Raw genomic sequence first — 26,403 nt, forward strand, 5'->3', positions numbered from 1 at the left:
AATAATTGGGAGTTTCACAAACACTGCAACAGTGAGATTCACAAATAGGTTCCAATGAGCTAAAGCAGAGCAGCTGGAGAGACAAATAGATGTTTCTATCCAGTTGGGTTGAAATACCCAGAACAATCCCAAACCTGAGATGTCAAAAAGGGCTGCAACCATACTAAAAAATGAAAATGTCTTGACCAACAAGAATATTTCCAAAATTATGTGAAATACTATTTTAGAAAGGAGGATCATTCACTGAGGCAGGACAAAGTCTTTTCTTTCCCCTTCCAAAGGCCTGATCTTCCCTGGGTGTGTCATCCCAAAATAGCAGTGTCCTATTGAGTCTTTTCTGTTGAAGGAATTTCTGCTTATTTTCTGCAGTCACTGGAAAAAGGACTTGAATTTAGAATAACTCATTCAATACCTCAGCTAACAACTGATTAGCTTGTTTTGCAGCATTGTCTCATTTCTCTGGCTAATGAATTATAAGTGATTTTCAAAGTCCAGCCAAAATTTTTGTACACACTTTATACAATATAAAGCAACATTGATAAAGATGTTGAAAGAGATGTTTTTGACAGGATACCCGTTTGACTATTTTTAGGGTATTCTAGAAGGTAGTACAATAAAGCTCAAACCTTTTCTTCAAAGCAGGGATTTGGCTCTCCTGTGGTCCAGACAATTCATCTAATTGTGGCCTTTGAAGAGAAGCATATCTGTCCTCATCCAGTTCTTCCTTTTCCCTCACAGAATTTCCCAGCTTTTTTTCTATTTCTTAGTCATTGATTTCTAAGACATGAAATCACAAGTGCACACACAGTGTACCCTTATCACACTCCTGACTCAGGCAGTCCAAAAGAGATAAAATGAGAAAATGGTTTATTTTTACATCCCCTGCAGACTAAGGATACAGCAAAAGCCAGGTAATTAAAGATTTAGGCAGCTTTATAAATGTCCTGGCAGAAAATTCAGTCTTGAGGGACTTTAGACATCACAAAGGAAATTCAGCAGCTGAATTTCCTTTCCTTTCCTTACATGCCAGTGATCCTTAATTTGGAGTTAGTAACCTAATTGCCTCTTTAAGAATCTAAGTCCCTGTAGTGAGCCTTCACCTAAAACCATGTTTTTCACAATAAAATCAACAGCCCTGTGGTGACTCCCATTTTACTATTCCCCATAAGACTGTTTTAAATTTTTTAATATATGGGGCTTTAATGGGTTTTCCTGATAGTCTAACAAGTTGGAGCTGGTATAATAGCACTAATATTTCGATATAGCAGAAAACAGTTGGCTCCATTTGCTTTTACTAAGACCTGATCTCTCATCTACCAGCCTCTAACATCATGTTTTGTGTTATTGTTATCACATGTTACATATCACATTCAGCAGAGAGCTTATTATGTAATCAGGAAGTCAAGACTTTTCTAAGCACTAGTACAACAACTTATCTCTCATGCAAAACTTTCAACTTGTTAGTATGCCATTGTCATATAGAAGAGCAGTGTCACAAATTGAGATGAGGACAAAAGGGAGTAAGCTATGTCTTGTTAACAATACATTTAATACTCAACTGCATACTTAAAAAGGCAGAGAATATTTTCAATTTCCTGCACAGAAGAACATCACCAAGACTTAAATCCCTTATATGAAACTAATTCCAGAAGCAGATGGTTGTATACAACTTTGATGGCCCTTCAGTTTCTTTATTGCAAATAAAATACTTGCTAGGTTTATTAAAACAAAAGTAGAGCACAGCTGTCTTATTTGTGTATATTTCAACTAAGCACATATAATCAGTCTATAAATGATGTGGCAAAGTTAAAATAAAAAGAAAAATACTCACAGCATGTCATTACTGAACATATGCCCCCAAATGAGTAGGCACCAGGTACCTGTCTTCTAGGGGCAATTCATCAAAGCAAAATAAAAGTAAACTACAGTATACTTCTATCTAATAAGAGGAGCAATCCTTCTGACATATAAAGAAGCCTAAAGCATGGAGGTATAATCAAAATTATAATTAACTGTCATAAGCCTTAAGCACTATCTGATTTATGAAACTTTGATCAGACAGTGATTAAATTATTTTTAGAGATACGCAGTATGTGTCAGATCTCAATTATCCAGAGCTATCTTACCTGCAGGGAATTCTTGTTCAATTCATATGACATGTTTTGTATGGAGTGGCTCTATAAAGAGAATTTTTGCTAGGTTTCTCCTACAAAGATTCATTTTTTTCCAAGTGGCAAGTGCTCATGTTATCTTATTTGCTCTTCCTGGAGAGATATGAAAGACAAAACCACTGTAATGAATGTTGTGTAGAGGTTTTCTGGATTGGGAGAGATAAAAGTATCTTTTTGAGAGAAAAACAAATGAGTTTTCAACCTGCAAATCCTGTCTACCCTATCCTTATTAAAGAGAGCAGTGAGCAACAGCTGTATCCCTCATGGACAGAAGGACTGAAAAGGAATCTGTGGGGCAGAAAGGTCAAGAGTTGCCAAGTTGCATCAGCTAATACCCACCTTACACAATGATGCAACACTGACCCTTTACATGCCTTTCATCACTCTTTAGACCTGGAACAGCTGAAGTGTACAGGATGCATATACTCTTCACATACTATCTCAGACTTGTTTCACAATCTTCTTTCATCACTCGGTTTTTTCCAGAGCCATATGGCTGCCTTTCTGACAGCCCCCCAGCCTTGTTTCCCTGTTTCTGGTTTGTGAGCATGATGGCTGCTCATGCAAATTCATGAGATTCTTGTTAAGCGGGTCCCAGACAACATTACTTCACATTAAAAAATTAGGACATATTTAATTCATGGGAGAAATTAGGGAGGACATTATTTTATGACTAAGGGTCACCCTATTTACATTTGTTTTCTTTTCAAGATTTTTTTAAGTGAAAATGCTTATTTTGACACAAATGTCATTGACTGCTTAGCATTAAATAGTAGCATCTTTTTCAGGTAAGAATTTTGAATTGGCTACACCATGTCAACTCAGAAGGTAGATCTACAAAGAACAAACATACAGAAAAGACTGCTATAGCTATAACCTCACGACCTCTTGCTCTCAGCCTTTATTATATTCACAGCACAAAAGTTTCCTGTTCTGCTCAAAAGATAATTCCCTAGGTCTTTTAGCTTCTAAAGTGAAGTTTACTTTATCACTTCACATATGGTAGACACTTTTTTATGTTCTAGTTTTTAAACATATAGGTTTTTTATCTGTAGTTCCAATGCTACATACTCTTCTAAGTAGAAGAAAAAGCCACCATGAAGAAAAAAACAAAACAAAGCAACAAACCCAAAATAAAGACCATTTGCAACAATCTATACTACTTTCCTGATTCTCTTGCATCTTCCCCAAACCCTAACTTCTTGTCTACATGTTTTTTCTGGTGGATTGTCTGCACCTAAACTTGTCAACATTAAAGTGTTTGGTTGATTTAATTTTACTGCCAGAGCTCTGCCACTAAAACTCTCTTACAGATTTTTACTATATTTGCAAAAAAGTGCTTTTGCCAGTATCTCTTATTTCAGTGAGCAATATATGCTAACATGTCAAGACTTGGTATATGTACAACTCTGCTAGGGCTTTATTGGCCTCACTGCATCATAAAGTAGCTGGAAAATAACCAAAGTAGATGATAAAGCAAAAGCTATTAGGGTGGATCAAATATGTCTTCTTTTTACTTTATACAGCTACTAGTAACTAATCCTAATCACCTTCTCCATTATCTTTTCTGGATTTTCATCTTTTATGGGCAGGTGCATCCTTCACCAGTTGGGAAAACAATGAGATCTTGTTGCACATTTTCATGGAATCGTAGAACCATATAATGGGTTATAGGTAAGAAGGGACCTTAAATATCAGCAATTTCCAACTAGATCAGACATTCCTAGGAATGCCATCCACTAGACCAGCTTGCTCAAAGCCCCATCCAGCCTGGCCTTGAACACTTGCAAGACCGGGGCATCTACAAGTCCTCCAGGCCATATGTTCCAGTGCATCACAAGCCTACAGTAAAGAATTTCTGTCTAATATCTATTCTAAACCTACTCTCTTCCACTTTAAAAGCCATCCCCCCTCATCCTATCCCTGCCCACCCTTGTCTAAAGTCCCACTCCAACTCTCTTGTTGGCTTCCTTCAGCTACTGGAGGTCACTGTAAGGTCTTTGCAGCACTTTCTCTTCTCCAAGATAAACAAGACCACCTTTCTTAGCCTGTTTGCACTGGAGATGTGCTCCAGTCCTTATCTTCATGTCCCTCCTCTGGACTCCAACATGTCAACATCCTTCTTATTTTTCATAATGTCAGTTAAATTTTCCACTCTTCTAATAGTATTTATTATTGAGATTCCAGAGTCTACAAGTCTGGATTTTAGTGGGAAAAGGGTAGCTGAGCAGCCTCACAAAGCCATCTACAGCATGGAGTCAGGGGTATTGCCAGTATCAGATCTGGTCAGTCACTGGATGCCACAAGCCAGAACCTAGCCATAGCATTCCCCTCTTGGCTCCCTATCCAGTGTTTAACAATTTTCTAACTAATCTTCCTGGCTTATCAACAGTAGGTTTTAGAAGTTTTGATGCCTCATTTCCTTTCTAAGGCAGTTTCTTTGCCTTCAAAGTACAGGAATCATTAATTAAGCATAGTGCCCTCTTGGACACCTTTGTCATTAATTATGAATGAGAGCAGTCAAATATTCTATCCTCATAATAATGCCAAGATTAGATTAATATCAACTCTGAACTCTAGGATGCCCTCCAAAGTTCAGAAACAAAAAAGAGCAAGTAAGAAACAAGAAGTTTTAATGGAAAGGAGAATCTTCTCTGTGAGTAGGCCTAAGGTGGATGATGATAGGTTTTTCACAGCTTCCTCTGTCTCAAAATGTGCTCTCACACTGAATAAACTGAACTGGTTCATATGGGAGGAACACCCAATAGTCATTAAAGAAGTATCTATCTTGTGACTTCCTGGCTTAATGTTTTGCTCCATAGCTTGTCTTTTAACAGTGGACAAAGAATCTGGTCACAGATATACACCAAGTAATATGTAATCTTGTTATTTTAATATAATGTAAAATGTGGCTTATACACATCAACAGACTTTCAATGAAAAATCAGTTTTCTAAAGTTATTTCCAAGTAAAAAAACATAAATATTGAAAATTTCAGAAGCCAATTATATTCCTCAACAGTAAGTTATGTCTTGCCATGGAAAGCTTAATTTTCCTGTCTCAGCCTTAGTATCTGCACCAGGTCTGCAATTCTAGAGAAAGACAGACTGTAAGAGGAAGAGAGAGAGAGAAAATCCCAATGCATACTTGATGTACTAACTCTGATCTATGTAACACTGCCTGCATTAAGGGCACTAGATGAACTGTTCTATTAGCTTCAGTTAGAAAGCCTAAAATGGTGATTTTCAGGGTCAACTGACTCACCTTGGTAATATTAATAAACTATTTTAATAAATATGAATTATGCATATATCTCCCAGATAAAATATATATTAAGATGCTACATGCAATAACCTTATCTCAGCTTCATAGTGACACAAGGCAATAACTATATGGTTATGAAAAATACATTTTAAAGTTTGAAACGCTGGATTAGATTTAGCTGGTTTTTAATGGCATATTTTTTTATTATATAGATAAATTTTTTCTCACTAAGCATTACTTTTAGACCAAATTAAGACTGTATTGTGACTTTAATAGCACACTTCTGATTTTAAAATTATTAGAATTCTTGTAAGGGTAAATTAAATTTCATTTGGAAGCCTTGGATCCTTACAATAGAAGTAATTGCAAAATTCCTATAAAATTTTTCTTCTATATATTATTGATATATTTCCTTCTTTAGGACTTTTATTCTTTTTCTGCAGAATTAAAAGCTAGTTAAGAATGCATTCTAGTATATGCTACCCCTAGCTGGGTGAAAATGCAAGTTATTAGAAATAAGTATTTTTATTATTATTACTGTTTGCTTGAAGAGCAGATTTACAGAGGCCAGTGGAAAGCAAGTAGGGTGCTCTGACCCACGAGCTGTGCTGCAGAACCAGAGCAGGAACAGTGTGATTCCTAACCTGCCAGGCTGTTTCCCTGTCTAAAGCTGAAAGCATGAACAGCTCAAGCCCTGGACCTGCTTTCCCTGGGCTCCGTTTCCACACACCCGTCCCCGCAGTGCTGTAACCAGGGAGGCTACGGGCATCGGAGCCACACGGAGCCCACGCAGGGCGGGTGTGCTTCACACAGGGCGGGTGTGCTTCACACAGTACAGGTGTGCTGCACTCAGGGCAGGTGTGCTTCACACAGCACAGGTGTGCTTCACTCAGTACAGGTGTGCTTCACTCAGTACAGGTGTGCTTCACACAGGGCAGGTGTGCTTCACACAGGACAGGTGTGCTTCACTCAGGGCAGGTTTGCTTCACACAAGGGTGGGTGTGCTTCACATAGTACAGGTGTGCTTCACTCAGGGCAGGTGTGCTTCACTCAGGCCGGGTGTGCTTCACACAAGGGTGGGTGTGCTTCACTCAGTACAGGTGTGCTTCACTCAGGGCAGGTGTGCTTCACTCAGGCCGGGTGTGCTTCACACAAGGGTGGGTGTGCTTCACTCAGTACAGGTGTGCTTCACTCAGGGCAGGTGTGCTTCACTCAGGGCAGGTGTGCTTCACTCAGTACAGGTGTGCTTCACTCAGTACAGGTGTGCTTCACTCAGGGCAGGTGTGCTTCACACAGGGCGGGTGTGCTTCACACAGGGCGGGTGTGCTTCACACAGGACAGGTGTGCTGCACTCAGTACAGGTGTGCTTCACACAGGGCGGGTGTGCTTCACTCAGTACAGGTGTGCTTCACACAGGGCAGGTGTGCTTCACACAAGGGTGGGTGTGCTTCACTCAGGGCAGGTGTGCTTCACTCAGTACAGGTGTGCTTCACTCAGGCCAGGTGTGCTTCACTCAGGGCAGGTGTGTTTCACACAAGGGGGGGTGTGCTTCACACAGGGCGGGTGTGCTTCACACAGGGCAGGTGTGCTTCACACAGGGCAGGTGTGCTTCACTCAGTACAGGTGTGCTTCACTCAGGGCAGGTGTGCTTCACACAGGGCAGGTGTGCTTCACTCAGGCCAGGTGTGCTTCACTCAGGGCAGGTGTGCTTCATTCAGTGTAGGTGTGCTTCACTCAATGTAGGTGTGCTTCACATAGGGCAGGTGTGCTTCACATAGGGCAGGTGTGCTTCACACAGGGCAGGTTTGCTTCACTCAGGGCAGGTGTGCTTCACCCATCCCTCACCTCGGGGCCGCTCTGCTTCCTGTGAAGCTCTCAGGTGATTTTCACCCTGCTTCTGCTTCTGAGAGCTCAACTGTGTGCTGAGATGTTGTGCAGAATATCTGTTGTCTGTACAATTACTGCAAACACAATAATATTTAATAAGCTAATGTGATTACCATGTAGGCAGAATTTTGATGAGGTTTCAATGCATTTCAACTCTATGGACACAGAGAAAGACACTTTTGCTTTACTCTTATCTATAGTGACACAGAAAGGATGAGCACAATTGATAAATTTCCTAAAGGAGCCAGTTTATAATTAATATAAGTTAATTAATGAAAACTTCTCTTTGCCCCAAAAATAAATGTTGCAATTTTATGAAGAATATGGAGCCTTGTCCAAAGGAAGCAAATATGTTCAATATCTGATTTAAATGCAGAATCAAATTCTCTCATTCAGGAGCTATGGCAAAGCTCTTCATAACTGCAAGGAAGAAATTGAATTAATATATGAAAAATTAGCATACCGCCATGTAGAAATAAGTCACAGTTTATGCTACATTATCCTTTACAGTATTAGAAGAGTTGGGAGGAATTTGATCAATGGAATAAGGCAGAAGACCCATTGCTTGTGACTCTGGTGGAATGCACCTCAGCATTTTTACTCCACATATATGATTTTTTACAATCTGTGTTTCATGATGCTTGATTGTTATAAACTGCAATATTCATCGTATGGGCAAGAGGACAATAAGGATCTTTCATTTATTTTTATATTTCTTTTTCAGTAATTAGTTTGATATGCATTTTTAACTCCTGATGAATATAGAACTGATATTACCATGAGACTTTGTAGTATTACCGCAAGATGTCAATGTTGAGTGATAATAGTCACCTCAAAGTTCATAATTACGTATGTGAAATCTAGGTGGCTTTTTTTCTTAGAACATCACTTTCTATTTACCTGCAATGGATTTTTATATGCCTTTTTGTTATCCAGTCACTCATCTTCATAGTGCTCTCCTTAATTATTGTGTTCTCTCACTATCACTGCTATGCATAATTTTTATTATGAGCAAATATTCCCATATCACTGCTCCTCTTCCTTTCCAGGTCACTGTGACTGTTTTGAACAGCATAGGTTCCAGTACTGACCCCTTGCAAAATTTTACTGTGATCTTCTTCCTTGCCAGAAATGTATATTCTTATCACCTGGTCAATTTTTAAAACTATTTGACTGGTCAGTTTAAATGATGAATAACCTAGTGGGGAAACTCCCAAAATCACTGCCTAAGTTCCTTAAAAGTTTTTGGTGAGGGATATTTCTAGAAGCATAGGAGAAGTCCAGAATGCTTTATCAGCAAGACTTTTATAGGCATTTGTCAACACCTTCAAAACCTGCAATAAGCAAATTTCTCCTTCACATTGACTCATTTGGGTAGGTTATATTGATCTATGTGATTGTACATACATGTCTAGTAAATTTGTTCCACTAACTTTGTACTTTGTTTAATTGATTCTGATAATTTTCTTTGAGTTTTTCAGGGACTTTTCAATGCTGAATAAAATGTGTGCACATCAATTTAATCTTACTTTAGATGTCAAAGACATTTGTTCACCTCTATCTCTGACTGCAGTTGATTGAATCTAAAATGAGAAGATCGGTCTAATCTGATCTGTGTGATTTTTTCATTTTATATTCTTAAAATTGTCTTTTGAAAACTACTGACTAAAGTAGCACTAAGTAATTCACATTTTATTTTCTAAGCATAACTATTATGTAGCCACATAACCATAACAGCCAAATTTGAGTGTAAAAAAATGTTTTGGTCCATAAGATACAAATGCTTTGAAAGACAAGCACAGAAAAGTTATCAGCATTCTCTTTTCAAAAAGAACCCTCACCTCTGAAATGAAAGAATAGCAGTTGTTGTACTTGTCCCTTATCTCTAGTCCATATCTCGTTCATACATATACTGGCCAGAAACAACATATGCAGTCTGTCCCTTTATCGTGGCAGACATCAAGCACAGCATTTTAAGTAAGTGTTTAGACTACAAGCAATTATTTTTAGTCAGCTCCTTAAAAGCTCCTAAATTCCACTGAACACCACTGATAAGCCTCCCATATGTCTAGTGATGTTGTTGCCATGACTTCTGACATGATGACATTGGGATATTAAGACATCCAGAAATAACATTTGGGGGGTGAATTTCTGATAGTGTATCTAATTAATTGATGTTCCTGTTCATGAGAGGAAGCTACTGTACTGCAGACACACGCTGAGTGGGATTCCACATGGGCTTGCCAATTCACCTGGCTCATGACACATGTCTGTTCCTGTCTTGGCACCATTAGATCTGTGACAAACTGTGTGCTGATCTGTGCAAGAGATACCTCTGGTAGCTGAAATTATGCAGCTACAGTGCTCATCTTACATTACTGTGACCCAAAATAGGCTAAGAGCAGATTACACTCACTGACTGTACTGTTTATAAGAAGAATGAACAATGTCAGACAAGTCTGACATGATACCCCTGTGGTAATGTTAATAATAGACTACATGCATGATTTAAATAAATCATACACATATTTTAAAAAGTTTGAGCTCTGGTTCTTAAAGCTTAGGTTTTAAAAAAATCAGATTTCTGGCTTTGATATTTTACATAGGTAGGGTGCCAGTCAAGGGTGTGAAAAGTCATAAAATAACCTCATCATAGGGGAATCAAGATATATTGTAAACCTAAGCAAACCTCAAGGCCTGTAAGAATTCTAATCATGATTTATGGACTAAATCAGCCTGGATGTATTAGGATGAATGCACCATTTTTCATACTTTGTCCTATGAAGCTCAACTTCAAAGTATTTTAAGTTAATGCATCTCTAACTGGGAAACAAAAAAGGGATTTTCTTTCTTGAGATAAATGGGAGGTACCAAACAGGACAGAAGAATTCTGAATCATCTTCCAAAATTGTCTTTATTTCATGTTTCATCAAATTAAATGCTCATGTTGTAAAGTTCTGTTCCTTCTATATATTCATCCATTGTATTTCTAAATATTATTGACAGGGTGACAGAATGCCTATCCTTCACCTTTACTTTAATATTATATAAAAATTCCATAATGAACTTTTGCAAAAAAAAACAAAACAAAACAAAACAAAACAACAACAACAACGAAAAAAACTCATGCAGAATTTTGCATCAGAGATCTGTCTGAGAAGTAATGGCAAGATATCCTGGTAACCACAAAGACAAGCTCTTCAAGTCCTAAATCATTTACCTAATATGAAAAAAAAAAAAAACAAATGTCTTCCTTGACTACTGGATAATTGCATCCCACTTAGAAAAGGCTTTTTAATGTATCAACAATGCTGGTGTTGACATCTGACAAGGCAATTTTGATGCAGTCTTTTATAATTACTCATTTTCGTGAAACCCACATAGACTCAAAGAGTGCCTTACTTTCCTTAGAGATGGCAATAATGGAAACCTAAGAGCATCTTGAAATGCTCACATTGTCATGATAGAAGTTGTTCAGGAATTAATATAGGCATCAGGGGAAATAGAAAGGATACTACACCTGAATTCCAACGATGCTAGGAATCCCTGGACTTTTGTGCATATAGACTGAACTGTGGATGCTATTTAGCTGTCTCCTAAATGTACAAATGATGTATTTCCCAGATAACAACATCCATCTTGAAAATGGAGACTCAGAATAGATCTCTAGACATCTTAGGAAGACCAAATGATTGAAGAGGTGAATAAAGACACTGAGAAATAAACAACCTTAAAGTTCAGTGTGTACTACTTCAGCAGAGAGCTCCAAAATATTTCTGAGACAGATAAGTAAGGATACAGCTGACTTCTGAATTTACAGAAGCAGATCTGGAACTTGAACAGATGCAGAAGCCATACTTATAATATTTGAGAACCACTGACTGCTGATCAGATTGATCTTTTCCACCTGTCAGCTAGTCATCTACTTCTATTAGACCTTGATGATTTGCTTGAGGTTACATGAACAAAAAAAAAGTTTAAAATATGACTACTTCTAAAGGAATCATCCTGAGAGAGGGACTACCTTTAAAAATTCTATAATTTATCCTATCAGGAACTAAAATTAGTTTTAGATATCCACTCAACAAGGATGGAAAGAGAAGGAGGAAGACAGACAAGTAAACAACTCACTCAGAAAAGTAATATTCTGAGAAACAGAACTCTGATGACATATAAAATTGTACCCAACCAGTTTGAAGAACTGAACATTGTTAGAAAACTGCATCATTTTTCCTATGAATCATATAAACCAACTCAACTTTACAGTTTCCTGTATTCAATATAATTTTAGGCAATGCCAAACTGCTAAAATTATAAATAAATAAATAAATATAGTTAAAGCAATATGGGAGGTTATTGTTACCTAGAGCAAAAATATAAAATAAATAATATGGAAGGCTTCATGGTCCTTGTTACTAAATTATTGGTCAGCAACAGATATCTTATTTAATCAAAGCAGACAATTAGATACACTCATTTTTAAAAGTATCATTATAATCTGCTACTTTGAGTAGTAAAAACAGCCAAAATTTCAGAGACTAATATTCATAGTACATTTTCATCTGGTTTGTGTTTTCAAATGTAAACACATGAGGGGGATAAAAGTATGTAAAGCAAAATTTCCCTTTGGTTTGTTCTATATCTATGGTATAACAGCATCCAGAAAATGCCAGTTTTTGTCCCTTCAGTCAGTAACTTAGCCCAAGTTCAGTTGCTAAAAATAGCAGCATTTGTGCCACTGAATCTGAAGCCAAAGATCTCTTAAGACATGTAATTTCTTTTGCTTTCCTATGACTTAAGGACCTCTATTTCTTCATATACTGAAAAAAACACCAGTGTAAAAGCATAAACTAAATTACATTCCTTCACTCTGCACAGAAACATGTTTTATAAAAATAATGGTGAATGACACTATAGACTTTGATAGTGAATATGAAGTGTTTTTCTCATGTCAGTACAACCATGAAAGAAAAATACTGTTATGGTTTTATAATCCGTCCAGTTCGTGTGTTTATAAATTGTAATGGTTTACAGTACTTGGGCACCCACAAACACATACGACTTAAATGTCATCTTCACAATATTATCCCACAATTTAAACTACTTATTTCCTCTGAATCCCTCTTTATTTGATTTACCTCCTGCACATTTCTTTTTATGATTAGCTGTAACAAATATAAACCTGGAGCAGTAAAGAAAACATTTTGCTGCAGCATAGTAACTGTTTCTGATGCCTTCTGTCTGAAGCAGATGGATGATCTCAAACAAAGCAACCAAAGACACTTTATAGGATAGGCCCTTCTCTGGCACACAATGAAGACACTTCACTTTTCAATACTGAAAATTATTTCAGAAAATATAGATACAGAAATCATTAACTGTAAGTATAGTGAAAAGAATGCTTACTTCACTTTATTTCTGGTAACTCGTCCATGTTCACTGAAAATAAATTATAGTAAAAATATTATCAAATATAATCAAAATGTCATTACATGCTCATACAAATTATTATCCCATTGTTTTGAAAATATTTGAACACAAATCCACATTATTGGCTTACTTAATTGATTACACACTGTATGAGAAAAGGGCTTAGTGTGTTTTCTGCAGAGCCACAGGCTAACACATAGTTACTTACACAAATCATCTGGCAAATGTTTAACTAATAATCATTTACACTCAGAGACACTGTGATTGATTCCTCAGTTTGTGGAAAGAAGAAGTAGAGAATTACTTGGGCAATGCATTTGCAATTACTCCATTGACTGCTATACAGCAGTGTTGCCAGCTCCTCTCCAGCACCAGGACTGTAGTAATGGTGACTGTGTAAAAGCAAACAAAAAATTGTTTGTTTGTTTTTTTGTTTGTTTGTTTGAACAAGTGTGGTCGAGTTAGAATGACTGGCATCTAGAAGGAAATTTTGGACCGCAGCCTTGGACACTGTGCCAAGTTCCAACAACTCAATGAATGACTCCTGCAGGTGAAGGTTTGGCTTTTTGGTTTATCCAGCACCTTCAAGAAGGTGCTGCAGTGGGACAGTGGCATGTCAGCTATAGCTGCAAGTTTTTCATGCAGGAAAATGAGTTTCCCATAAGTTTCCTTTGAACTCTTTTAAAAAACTCACCCACTTGCACAAATCTGGATTACCCTTCCCATTAATATGGAATACAGCCTGCACAGCAGTTCTTCAAGCATACAGCATTAATCCCACAGATTAGAAAGGGATAGGAAATTAACAACAGATGTTTCATAGTAGTGCTGTGCTAATGATGACTGAATTAGTGCCAAGAGAACTAATATATCCACAGGATATCCAATATTGCCAAGCCTGGGTTCTCAATTAGCTTACATATGACATTATGTTTCCAGATCCAAAACCATCTAATTCAGAGCTTTGGGATTTTTTCACAGCAGTGCATTGCACTTTATGGACATCTCTAGTGTCTCTTGAGATTACTTTCTGTTCCCCTCATTCCACCATCTGCATTGTGCATGGACTGCTACATCAGGGAACATTTCAGCAAGCAAGGTGAGTCCTACTATTATCAGTTCAAATAGACACCAAAAAGAACATCTTTGAAATAGCAGTTAACATCTTAAAAGTTCCTTAGTTATTTTTAGTTTACTGCAACTAGGGGTACCTAAAACCTAAAAAGTAATAGAACTAGTGATCCTATTGTTTAAAGACTAGCAAATATATCCAAAAGGGAAAAAAACCTCATAAAATAAATAACATGGAAGGCTTACAGAAAAGGGATTAAAATCTTCAGCTAGCTTTTAATCAGACAGTGAGATGACAAAATATGGCACAAAACTAACATCCTTAAGAGAAATTTTATTTTACACAGGGTGTTAGAACCAGGATTGTCAGCATATTAAGATTATCCCTTTTTTGAAAAAGGGAGAGAGAGGCAGGGGTAGGGGAAGGGGAGGAAAATATTACTGCTAGGAATGTATTAGGGACATAAAAAAATGATGTGTGAACAGTGTTGCACACCAAAGACAGCATCAGCAATGAAGGTATCTATGCTTTGCAAAGGGTGAAATGGAAACAATACAGTTTCAGGGTGAATCTATGTCTCTAAAGTGACAGAGATTTATGCCTCATTTGGGAACAACATGTAATGATTGCCACTACCGCTTAGTCTAAGAAGTAATGATGAAGAGAGAAAATAAGCAATTAACCATTGCCTAAGGTACATCCTTACAGAGAGAAGGAAAAACCCTCTGTATCTCCTGCATTTTGAGAAAAATAGGCCTGGTGATTCCTTATATTAATATTTTTTATTTTCTTTTCAGAAAATGTAAAATTATGTGTGCTTTTATTAAATATTTTTATTGCATTTGTTTCATATTTTGTGCAACTGCATCTGCAAAAAAAATAGAAAATACTGTTGAAATAGCATTCTGAATTTTCAGCAAAAGTTATTTTGAAATAATACTGCAGAAAATCTTAAAATCTAGAAATCAGTATATCTCATAGCAGCACATTTTCTGCAGGCAAGTTAACACAAAAAAATCAATGGAATAAATATCCTAGAGATAAAATAAAAAAAAAATTCATCAGAAATATGAAGGAGCAATACTGTACATGTACTGGAATTAATAACAGTGCTCACATGAGAGGCTCATATAGTGATCTTCAGCTACAGAATACCAAAGAATGATATCTACATATGTCTTTATGTATCTACATATCTACATATGTAGATATCTACATATAGATAGATCTATATATCTATCTAATGCTCTTAATCTATATATCTATTTAATGCTCTTTGAAATACCACCACCTTTTGAACACAGAACTCCTGCTTTTTTAGAAAGCTTTTCTCTTTTCTTATTAGATGGGTCTTCATATCAAACACAATATAAATTGTCTTTTCACAGATTCATACAAAATCATGGAATGTTTGGGGTTGGAAGGGTCCTCTACAGATCACCTAATCCAGCATCCCTGCTAAGGTTCACCTTGAACAGGTTGCAGACATTAGAATGACATTTCCCAAAAAAAGGTGGGTCAGTACCTTTCTCCTTGGCATCAGGGTGTTTTGCAATATGGGAGTTGTCAAGTTTCAGCTGATTGTGAAGCTGCTTAATCTAAAGTTACCACACCACTTATCTCACTAAATATTATCCGGCATAAATGTGTAATGAAAACAGTAGAAGCCATATATTTTGCTAACTGTATGTATTTTTATTAGTTCTACTTACCACTATTGGTAGTTGGTATCATATGAAACCTACATTAGTTTAGCTTTTTTATGGACTAGGATTGTAGATGCTTCAAATTGCAAAGTATTGTAATTACAGAAACTAATTATAATTTATCTAAAAAGAAAGGACTACAACAAAGGACTGAGCAAATAAAAGTATATAAAAGACAAAATGCTAGTAAGAAAGAAAAGGGTGAGTTTTATTTCCTAGGGAAGACCTGGAGTGCATTAAGTGTGATAATGAGATTGGAAGAACAGGTAGATGCACACATGTAAAACCAGTGCTCACATTCAACTCTGCATATAAATAACACAGTGGTTCTTTTGATATGGCACAGAGGATATGTTTGAAGACATAAAGGTAAAAGATAATCTGCCAAAGGAGGCAATATTGCTGTGCTTGTAATCAAAATAAAAATAAAATAAAAATAAAACCTCCTTGAGACAACCTGATATCTACAAAACACATTTGGTAAAGAAAAATGATCCACACATAATAGTGCTACTGGTAAAAGTACATCAGGTAAAAGGCAGAGTGTGGGCATAAATAACACAAAGCAAAGAGTATTCAGAGAAAAAGATAGTTTTATTGAACACTTAAAATCCCAGGGAAAGAAAATAATTATTAGTGTATAAGAAAGCATTAAAGACTGCAGAAAATTAATAAGCATGGTTGTGAAAAATCAGTTAATAATGTAAAGAAAACAATATAAGTAAAATACATATCATAAAAAGTTTTTCTACTTACTCAGTTATGGAAAGCAAACAAAAAAAAAAAAGGAGAATTAGTGGGACATTCTACAGTTGGAAACTGAGATGGTTAATGTGCCTAGGGGGAAAAAAGTATAAAGGAAAAAAAAAAAAAATAGGTGAAAAGGGGATAGAAACCAAGTGGAGAAAGGAAAATATTAAAATCCTTCCCCATTGTGCACTGAACAGGTAATTAGACAATTAGAACTATACAAAGCAGTTGAGAAATCCAGGCTCGGGGGAATTATGTTTTTTAGAATTTTGCAGAAGGTAGACAGAAACAGGGGAAAAGTATAGTAAATTCAATAGCACACTAAGGGCAAGGAGTACTGGAGGGCACATAATGCCACCCCAGTGCTGAGGAATGGAATGAAGAGGACATGTAACAATAGAAGAGATGTGAGGGCACCATAGATGTGAGGGCACCTGAAAACCCAAAGGAGTTGTACTTGTAAAACCAATAATGTGTAGGTCAGTCAATGGCAGCCAAAATAGTTTTATATACCAAAAATCATAGCTGGATTCACAAACAAAGATAAAATAGTAAATATGATGTCCCCATATTAAATTTAAAAATGTTTCTGTGCTTCAGAAGAGATTAAATTACAGACGTACTTTATTCTGTGATTTCAGTCTCTACAGGACCCTTTCTTCTCACAATATTACTTTTCAATACAAAAAACAGAATTTATACAGATTAATTTCACTAAATTATGAGCTTTCCCATATGTAAATTCATCATTAGATTTTTTTAATGGTAAATCTAGATTAGCAATCACATAAAATGAATTCATTTCATGTCTCAAGTATGGATCATAAACCATTTGAGGCCAAGTTTAGTGGTTTAGTGTAAGTATACACTAAGCCCACTTATATTTCTTTATTTATAAATAGAAGTATTTACTGGAAAAGAGCAGAATTCTAAAAACCTTAGAGCTTGTGAATGACTTCATTTAGATGCCAAGAATACACTTATATAAGTTTACTGAATAGGAATTAGATAAAGTGATTATTTAAATGTCTGTCTAACTTGGCACTTTATTAAAACAGAGTGAAGTTTTCTGTTTTTATTTCTGTCATCGTAAACCAAAATAGTAATTCATTTTTTTTCCTTACTGCTTTTGTTTGAAGCATAAGTGCAGTGGGTAAGGCCATGGGCTGAGCCCTTGGCTTTTGATTGCTGATTTCTACAAAAAGCCATTGGGTGTACCTGGGTCATGGGCCCCTCCTCTAACTCAGGGCCTGTTGATTCTACCACAGTGTCAGCAGGAGTTCTTAAACTTTACAGATATGCATATAAGATTGCACAGCCACAGACTGAATGGAAATCATCAGCTTGACTATCAGGGGAAACAGGAATCAGGGCACTGAAATCAAATGATGCTGCCAAAAAGTACAATTTGTTTGAAGGAGAAGGTACAGGACCCTGAAACAAGCCTGCTTCCTAGTCTGATTAAACTACATAACAGAGATTGAAGAAATGTGACACTCACTACTCACTCATTGCTTTCACATGCATTGTAAATTTAAGCATGGGCTCTTGTGTGATTTAAAAGCTGTGTAAAATTAATGAAAATACTATTAAAAAAATACTAAGGAGCTGAAAAAAATAATTAATTTTTAATAGTTTTAGTTTATGGACTGATAAATTGTTTCAGTTTATTACACAAAGTATATGGTAAAGATGAGACTGGAAACAGAACATTATCACAGAGACGCAACTGAAAGCAGTCACAAAACAGAATATACACCAACAAAAAAGTTTTAAGGTAATTATGGGTAGTCTTTAAAAGATTGAAAGTGCCTATTTAGAATTACACACCACTTTTTTTAAATTTATATAGCTATATAATATAGCATATGGCTATGCATAAATTACAAGTTACTGGTGGACAGACCAATTTATGCAATAAATATACCTGTGTAGCTTTTTCAAATTTAATTTTTAAAAGCAGCTTTTAAAAATTAACTACAGCTGATAGCATTTTTTTCAAGAGTTAACTGATTATAGTCCAGTTAAAAAGAACTTATTGTAGAGCTGTCAGTGACAGTCATCTACTGTCATAGTATATTTATCACATGAGTTTTTACAAGCCTGTTCAATTATCAAGAATGCAGATACATAGTTAGAAAAAGAAGCCATGCTTTCCTTCCACAGCTTCACCAGAGAAAATATATCTCCTGAGTTTCAGGAGAAAGAAAATTATAAAAGCTCTTTAAGAATACCGTTCCTCTTCTAGCTCTTCAGAAGAGATTATATTGCCTTGGGAAGGCAAAATAGAGGTCTCTATTGGATTAAGTGTGCAGAAAGCTTCATCGGGAGTTTCTAGCCTTTAACAACCCCTGAGGTGGCATCTCAGGCTTTTTCTCTGTGTGGTGTTTTGTGCAAGCAGCTGTGGCTGTCTGCTCCTCCTCCACCTGAGGAGGTGTGCATTTGTTTGCATGCCTTACTACACACCAGGTTCAATTCTCTCTTTGGGATAATGAGAGGGTTTTTTTTCACTTCACACTTAGAAAAGGCTGAATAGAGCAGGCAGACTTCAGTCTCCTTTTGGAAATTTTTAAATCTATGAGGATTTAAGACATTTGAGTCACCAGAATTTAGGAGATTTCTGGTGCTCACATTTTACCCTGACCCTCAATACTCATAAAGTAAGGGCACTGGAAGTAGTCCTATAAACATGTATATGTCTCTTTTACAATCTCTTTTCAGGCTTAGGCACAGCCACAGTTAGTTCAGTCCACCCATAAAGGTTGTCCATGTAACCAAAAGATCTTTTTTGTTAATGAAAATTTTAATTTTGAAACAGAAATTACATTTTAAAATTGCATATTGCTCCAATATACACAGGAACATCTAAGCTGTGGACATGTATCAGAACATTCTTGAACTTAGTAGGAGGCTTCTGAGTTTGAGCAAATTTGTGGAAAAAGGAAAATATTATGGCTACAGAAACCGCAATAAGAGAATCAGGTTATTCTTCCCCTGAGGGAAGCAATACAAATAGAAGACCTGTAACTTGGAAGTAAAGAATCTGGGTACAGATACTAGACAGAATGATATATACCAATAAAAATAAAGTAGGAATTGTAATGGTCAAGATATGAAACGTTGAGAGAAAATCTTAGTAAAGATGCAGGAGTTGTAAACCATTTATCAATAAAAAGAGATACTTGGAAAAGGGTGTCCAAACACAGAAAATCATGTTGTATTCTCTGTGTTACCTTTTTGATGTGGTTACGTGCATGAACTCCTACAGTGCTCCTGCATGACTAATCATATGAGTCCTACATCACCTACTGGCTCAATGAGTTCTACTGCAAAGGAGAGACAGAATATCACTGCATGAAAATATAAATTGCTCTCAACGCTTGATGCACTTGGGGTGCAACTATTCTTCCCTAAATATATGCCATATTTGGTTGCACAAAAAAAAAGACCAAAACCTTTTTATTGAAAAACCAAATATCAGAGACTTACTAAAACTTTTATACTAGTGTCTCTTATGGCAAGTAGACTAATTTTACTCCTTAGGAAGAATGAGTTTCTTAGAGAAACAAGGCTTGTTTGAAGATGTTACTTACACATTTACACTGTGTGTGTGTGGGCACACGCCTTTTTGTTGCAGCGCAGTAACTTCACTGGCTGATTTCAGGCAAGCATAGGAAGAGGAGAGAAATATATGATCATTAACTTACATATAACAAGATCTGTTAATTTTTTTTTTTTAGTAAGTGCCTTTTGTGGAAAAAAGTCTGTGGTATGCCTTACTGAGGATCTGGTTTATTAATAGATTCTTTCCACAAAAACACCTACAGACAGGTAAGATTCTTCCAGCTTTTCTACACCACTTATCACTCATTTATACTTCCATGGTTCCTGACATTATATGTCATGAATAGTGTATGAGTTCAAGGAGATTTAAAAAGAAAAATAGACTAATTTTAAAACTACTTTAACATTTTCCTCTAAGGTAAAAAATAATAGACTTAGCTGACCCATGTGCTAGAGTACATGTATGTTTCTGTGCAAGACCTTAATTCTAGCATCAGTGTTGTACCTAAGGCCACTAGAAAGTAATGTGGTATTACACTTCAGAACATTTATTTAAATATATAAAAAATTCCCATTGCTACTCAAAAATCTCTACACCATACCATGTACACATATGGTTATTCTCAAACTCTTGAAATGAGCAAAAAGGATATACACCTTAAGTGTAATGGTAAAAATTGTAGACATCTTAACTAATAAAAATAATTAAGTCAAATCAAAGCACCAAAAAAAATTGCTGTTGTAGAAGTTGTCTTAATAATCAATAATACTTTCACTCTGAAACTATAGCTACTCTACCCATGGTAAGTATGGAAGCTTAGCCTTCTGACTGCTTCCACAGTTACTGTATATCAGTCACAGAATCACAGTCACAAAGTGGGCCCTGGTTGGAAGGGACCACCATGGTCTGGTCCAACCTCCCTGCTTGATCAGAGTCATCCTAGAGCACGTGGCACAGGATTGTGTTGAGACGGTTCTTTAATATTTCAGTGAAGAATACTCCACACACTTAGATACTTTTGGTTTATCTTTGTTACCCTAAAACTAATTTTCCTCAATTTCCAGACCCACAATTCTTTATCACCTGGTGATATGTTTACAGAATCTTGGCATTATAAAGTCTGAGACTATCTCAGTTATTTAGAGTGCTAATAAAACCAAGGTTATGGGTTTGATGGGCCATTTACTTAAGAGTTGGACTTGATGGCTCATTGTGGGTCCCTTCCAACACAGAATATTCTGTGTTTGTGTCTACCTTACTCTCTTACAATCTCCTTCCTGCACACTGCACCCTGCAAGGCACCTTACTTTCACAACTTCTGCTGTTATCCCATTCTCCTGTTACCCTACACTCTATCATTAGGTTGAATCCCTAAATAATTCAGTCTCCAGAATATAAAAAATCAAGACTGCTACCAAAATAATTTTTTAAAATAACTTGAAATAAAACAAACCAAGCCTAGACACTAGACCATTAGAAAAATTGCTGCTCCAGTTAAAACAACCAAGCCCCAAAACTCCAAGCAAGGCACAGAAATTTTTGACAAAATCTGACAAACCCATCTGTAAAGGCTTGCAAAGTCATTACAAAGACCTGTTACCAATAATAGCAAAATTATACTTACATGGTACCATACCCTACACACTAAAATCCTAAGAGAAAGCAAAAATTTCCTGAAAACTTGTCACAAGCTTTCAAAATGTGTTGAGCATGATTCAAAGTGTGGGACAAGGCCAAAACACTTTCTCTTGTTATCCACTGTCTCTTTGTAGAGATTGATCAGTTTCTCAGGTTCAGTACCCTCTGCTTACCTAATTCCCTCTTTGTGCCATGTACCCTCTCACCAGCACAGCACACCTCACTTAAAAACAAACAGCTGAATGGAACAGGCTTCAAGGACCTTATCTGTAGGGAGCACTGTCGCTCCAGGACGGTTTGGGTGAATGGAGATGAAAGATCCCTGAAGGCTGCTCTTGGGGTATAAGGTTTATTAGGGATGAAGAAAGGTCCTGCCTCGAGCTGCCAGACACAGCATGTGGCGAGGCTTAAGGAGATGGGGGAGAGGAGAGACAGGAGGATGCTCTAGGAAAGGGGTGGAGGTCTTATGAAGGGGAAGATCCAAGAGAGGGTCTGGCCCCTCGGAGACCCCTTATCAGGGGGCTTCAAGGTGGGCTGGAACAAGGCTTGGGCCAATGGGGTTACAGGTACTTGATGTTTTAGGGGAGGGATACAGATGCGGAATGAACCATACATTTTAGGGGTTGAGATGGAACCATCCATTTGACCCCTGGACCCATCCATAGGCAGGGGCATTGTCCAGCTAGCTGGGAGGACTGTTCTCATCCTGGCTATATTATTTATGAATAATTATATTTATCCATCCTTTCCAACACTTATCCAGTACTTTTAATAAGACTTGCTTGGAAACCTATCAATGCTTTTTTAAAAAATGCATTTTAACATTACAAAATATAGGATGCTAAAAACTCAAGTTAGCTGAAAGGACTAGATGCTTACATTGATGCCTAAGGGTGCCATATCATTTCAGTATTATGTATGTTATTATTGCCTAAATTCTATTTCAGGAATTTATATACTACTGAGAAATTCCCTAATCATTATAACAGTCAGCATGATGGTTTGATAACATAACAAAGTGCAGCCACATTTCTGATCTACCACTCTGAAATATGTAGCACTGTTATTTCATTTTGTTACAATAGTTCTGAATGATCAAGCCTAATATGAAAAGAGATCAAATTAACTGAGATTATAGTTGACATGATCATTACACATGGGTTCTCATTGTCAGTAAAAATGATAAAATCTATGAAATGTTTCTTTGATTTATAATCAGTCCTATTTTGAGTTTTCCCTCATTACATGTTTTATTTAACGATACAAATATAAATGTCAGTTTTCAATGAGGAAGATTATGGCAAGGTCATTAGCCTATTAGACCATTGCAGTAAGTAATATAAGCCTTCAGAAAATGAGTAAAGTCCCTATGTATCTGACCAAGAAAATGTCACCTTGAGCAAATTTCTTCTTACATAAAGATTTTTCTAAGTAAAACCTTAGATTGCCAAAGCAGATACAGCCACAGCAGAAATATGCTTTCTCAAATTCAAGTTTTTCAGATATATTTTCTTGCTATTAATTTAAATGTGACTTGATATATTTTATTTAAAATGCTATCTAGAAATAAATCCATTTTTAGATGCTGTAATAATTGCTTTGTTATAAAGTAAAGACATGATATCTAAGAGACTGATTGAAAGGAAAGTGCAGTTTCCTTAAGGGAGTCCATGGTAATTTAATTTAATTATCTCATTCCAATTGGTGATAATATCCAAAGGAAAACTATTTCTAAATTTACTTTTTATTAAAACTTAATTCAAGCACAGCCAAATATATATGTACTGCAAAAGTATTTTAGTATCAGTGCCATTGTCTGACTCATTACCTGTCACTTCAATGAGGAGACAGTCCTGTTATTCTAAAATACCAGAAAATAGGCAAAGACAAACTACTGTGACTGTAAAGAAAAATAAATTAGCTAATAGAGATCAAAGTGAACTGGCCAATATATGAGGGAAACTTTTTTCTATTTTCTCTAATACTTAGACAGTTCTGTGCTCCAGGGGTGAGGAAGCTTGCACAGGGATTCTCTGTTATTTCTTTCTAACCATTTCCAGTGCCATTTTCAGCAGCAATGGCAGTTCCCTCTCAGTCATCTCCATTTGAATCCAAGTAGTGCACAACTGGTAGCAGCAGTGATTCTTTAAGAGACATGAATACATATGCTTGAAGGGAGAAAAATCCTTCTGAGAGCTGTTGGCACTTCATGCAGGGCAAGAAAGGATTGCTTTGTATAGTTATGTACTGGTTATCCACTGCTGCTCTTGAACCTGACCCTATAATCATCATTAGTCACCTGCACCAACCACTTGAGAGCAGATATTCAGTTTGGCAAACCATTAAATATAGAAGTGAACAAGGCCATTAGGAGTTCTTGGCAGCAAAACTATTCAAAGCCCTTCTACCTTAACTGTACCGTGCTTAATTGGGAAATGCCCACTTGGCAGAGCTGCAGCCAAGACATTTCCTGCTCTTCTGGAATAAATAAATGTTTTCTTTCTATCCTCAAGGTGACATCTCCTATGTTGCAAAGCAATTCAAAGATAGGAGATATTTTTAGCTCTCCTTGTAGCTGTTAATACAGTTATGGCCATTATACAGCACATTAGATTTTGCAGGGATGTTCTTAGCAATAAAGTAGGTTCCAGGCCTACCACACTGCATGATTTTATTCTTATAGTACATCCTTTTTTTTTTTTTTTTTGGTACTTCAAATAACTGATCTGGTACTGACTTTTTAGGGCATTTTCTTTGATTTTTATTCCATTACTACTTTGAATTCTCTTCCTACTATCTTTTCCAGTACTCTTTCTGCTGTTTAAAAAATTCACAAAATTTTTGGGGTTGAGATTCAGTTTTTGAAGCTAGAGGTTCATTTTTGCCACAAGAGAAATGCTGGAAAATGAAAAAATAAGTAATGTATTGGCACATTCAACAGTTGGCAACTACAATAGTCTGGTGTTCTGACTTCTTAGAGCTGGAGGCCATTCAATCCATCTAGTTAAATTGCCACTCAGACTGAGTCTTGCTTGGGTGAGGTATCTTTTCAGAAAAGACATAAAACCATCTGGTTCTGCTGCACACCAAAATAAATAATCCATCGATCTTGTTCAAGGGGTAAATTGTAATCACCACTAAAAATATTTTTTCTAATTTTACCTATATTTTACTCATCTTCCAGCCTTGTTTGTGTTATGTGTTTCATTGCTTTCTCCTGCAGCTTTTTCTGTGCAACAGAAATCTCAATATCAACTCAGACTCAGATGTGTTTGATAGTTACTAATTTCCATAAAATCGTGTCCCTCCTTGATTACCGTATAAACATTCTTTCATTCTCACATTTAAAAATCAAATATTTTATAACATTTTGCATGTTGCCAGTTAGATTAGGCAGTCCAGTTTTTCACTTTCCTTCTTTGAAAAGCAGCACAGTTCTAAAACTTTTGCATCCTACACTATAGCCAGTTTTCAATTTATATTATTAATTTTCACCAATAGGCCACAGATGTACCTGGACTTTGTGCTACTGGGTTTTGGAGATTGTAAAAAAATGACCTGTAGTTCATTTTATTCTTTCCAGTTAATAATGGACCGGAAAGCATTTTATATGAATGTATTATCCCTATTCTTCCAAGTAAATAAAGGAATATTCATTCTTCACTTCTGCATTTTCTACATCACAGCTAACAATTTTAACATCTTCACCTATTAAACTGCTCACATCAAACTTAAGATTCATTTGGTATCTAATGCACTATAAAACTTGATTCATATTAATATCAGAAATAATAGCTATCAATTTTATTCTGACATCTTTTGTTTGTTTGTTGCCTTTTTTTTATTATGAATCTTTCCATTCACAAAAGTTGTTGTCTTATTTAATTTTAGGTTAAAAACCTGTAGAGTTTTCTTCATTTCTAATTGCTGTAACTATTGGTCCCTGAAACAAGCATAGACATATAACAAAAGCTGTCCTCTTTTTCACTGTAGCTGTATAGATGTTCATATACATAAACTTTTTAAAAGAATTTCCCTTTTTAATTCCTGTTCTCTCTATCTCCTTTTTTTTTTTTTTTTTTTGCTAGTCATAGCCAGTAACGCTTTTCTGGTGTCGAATCAATTTGCTATTTAGATATACATATTTATGTATATACATATGTACTCTGATTGGCACTTTCCCTTGCTCATTTGCACTGTAAGAAATCAGGTAATAAAAAATAGTCTCTAGGCAATCACTAAAATCCAGGTGATTTATTTACCTTCAGAATTATCTCATGTTGAGTACAATACCTTCTGCATATCAAAGTTTTTAATAATGTTCATAATAATGAATCAATTCAGAACAATTATATATAAAGCATAAAGGTTTAAATGTGCACATATACATTTGCTCGTTAGATGATTTAATTTCATCTGTATTTTTTCCCTTCTCTCAGTTTATATATTTTGTCATTAGATAAATCATTCCTCCTTTTTTTTGTCTGTTTTGTCAGTGCTCACTTAGCTTTATAATTTGCATTCTTGATCCTTTTTTAATTATTTCTACATCCTTGTTGATAATTGAATTTAGTTAACTTTGCAATTGGAGAGAATCTTATTTAATGTAAACGCCCTTTCAGTTATTTATACATATTAATAAATTTGCTCTCGCTTTGTGTTGTTGAAATATGATTACCACCATTTCAAGTTCATCTCCTCTGAATAGCCAATTATTTCTTATAGAGATGGCTGTGAACCAAAATCATATGATCAAAGTCACAGACTACAGATTTGCAAAATGCAGGTCCTGTGCTATAGTGGAAAACCTGATTTATCACCCAGCATTTGGTGAGGTCACCCCAGTACAGAGCAGAGCAGGACAATCCCCTCCCTTGCCTGGCTGGCCATGCTGTGCCTGATGCATCCCAGGACAGAGCT

This window comes from Lonchura striata, chromosome 4 (genome assembly GCF_046129695.1).
Source record: "Lonchura striata isolate bLonStr1 chromosome 4, bLonStr1.mat, whole genome shotgun sequence".
Lineage (NCBI taxonomy): Eukaryota > Metazoa > Chordata > Aves > Passeriformes > Estrildidae > Lonchura > Lonchura striata.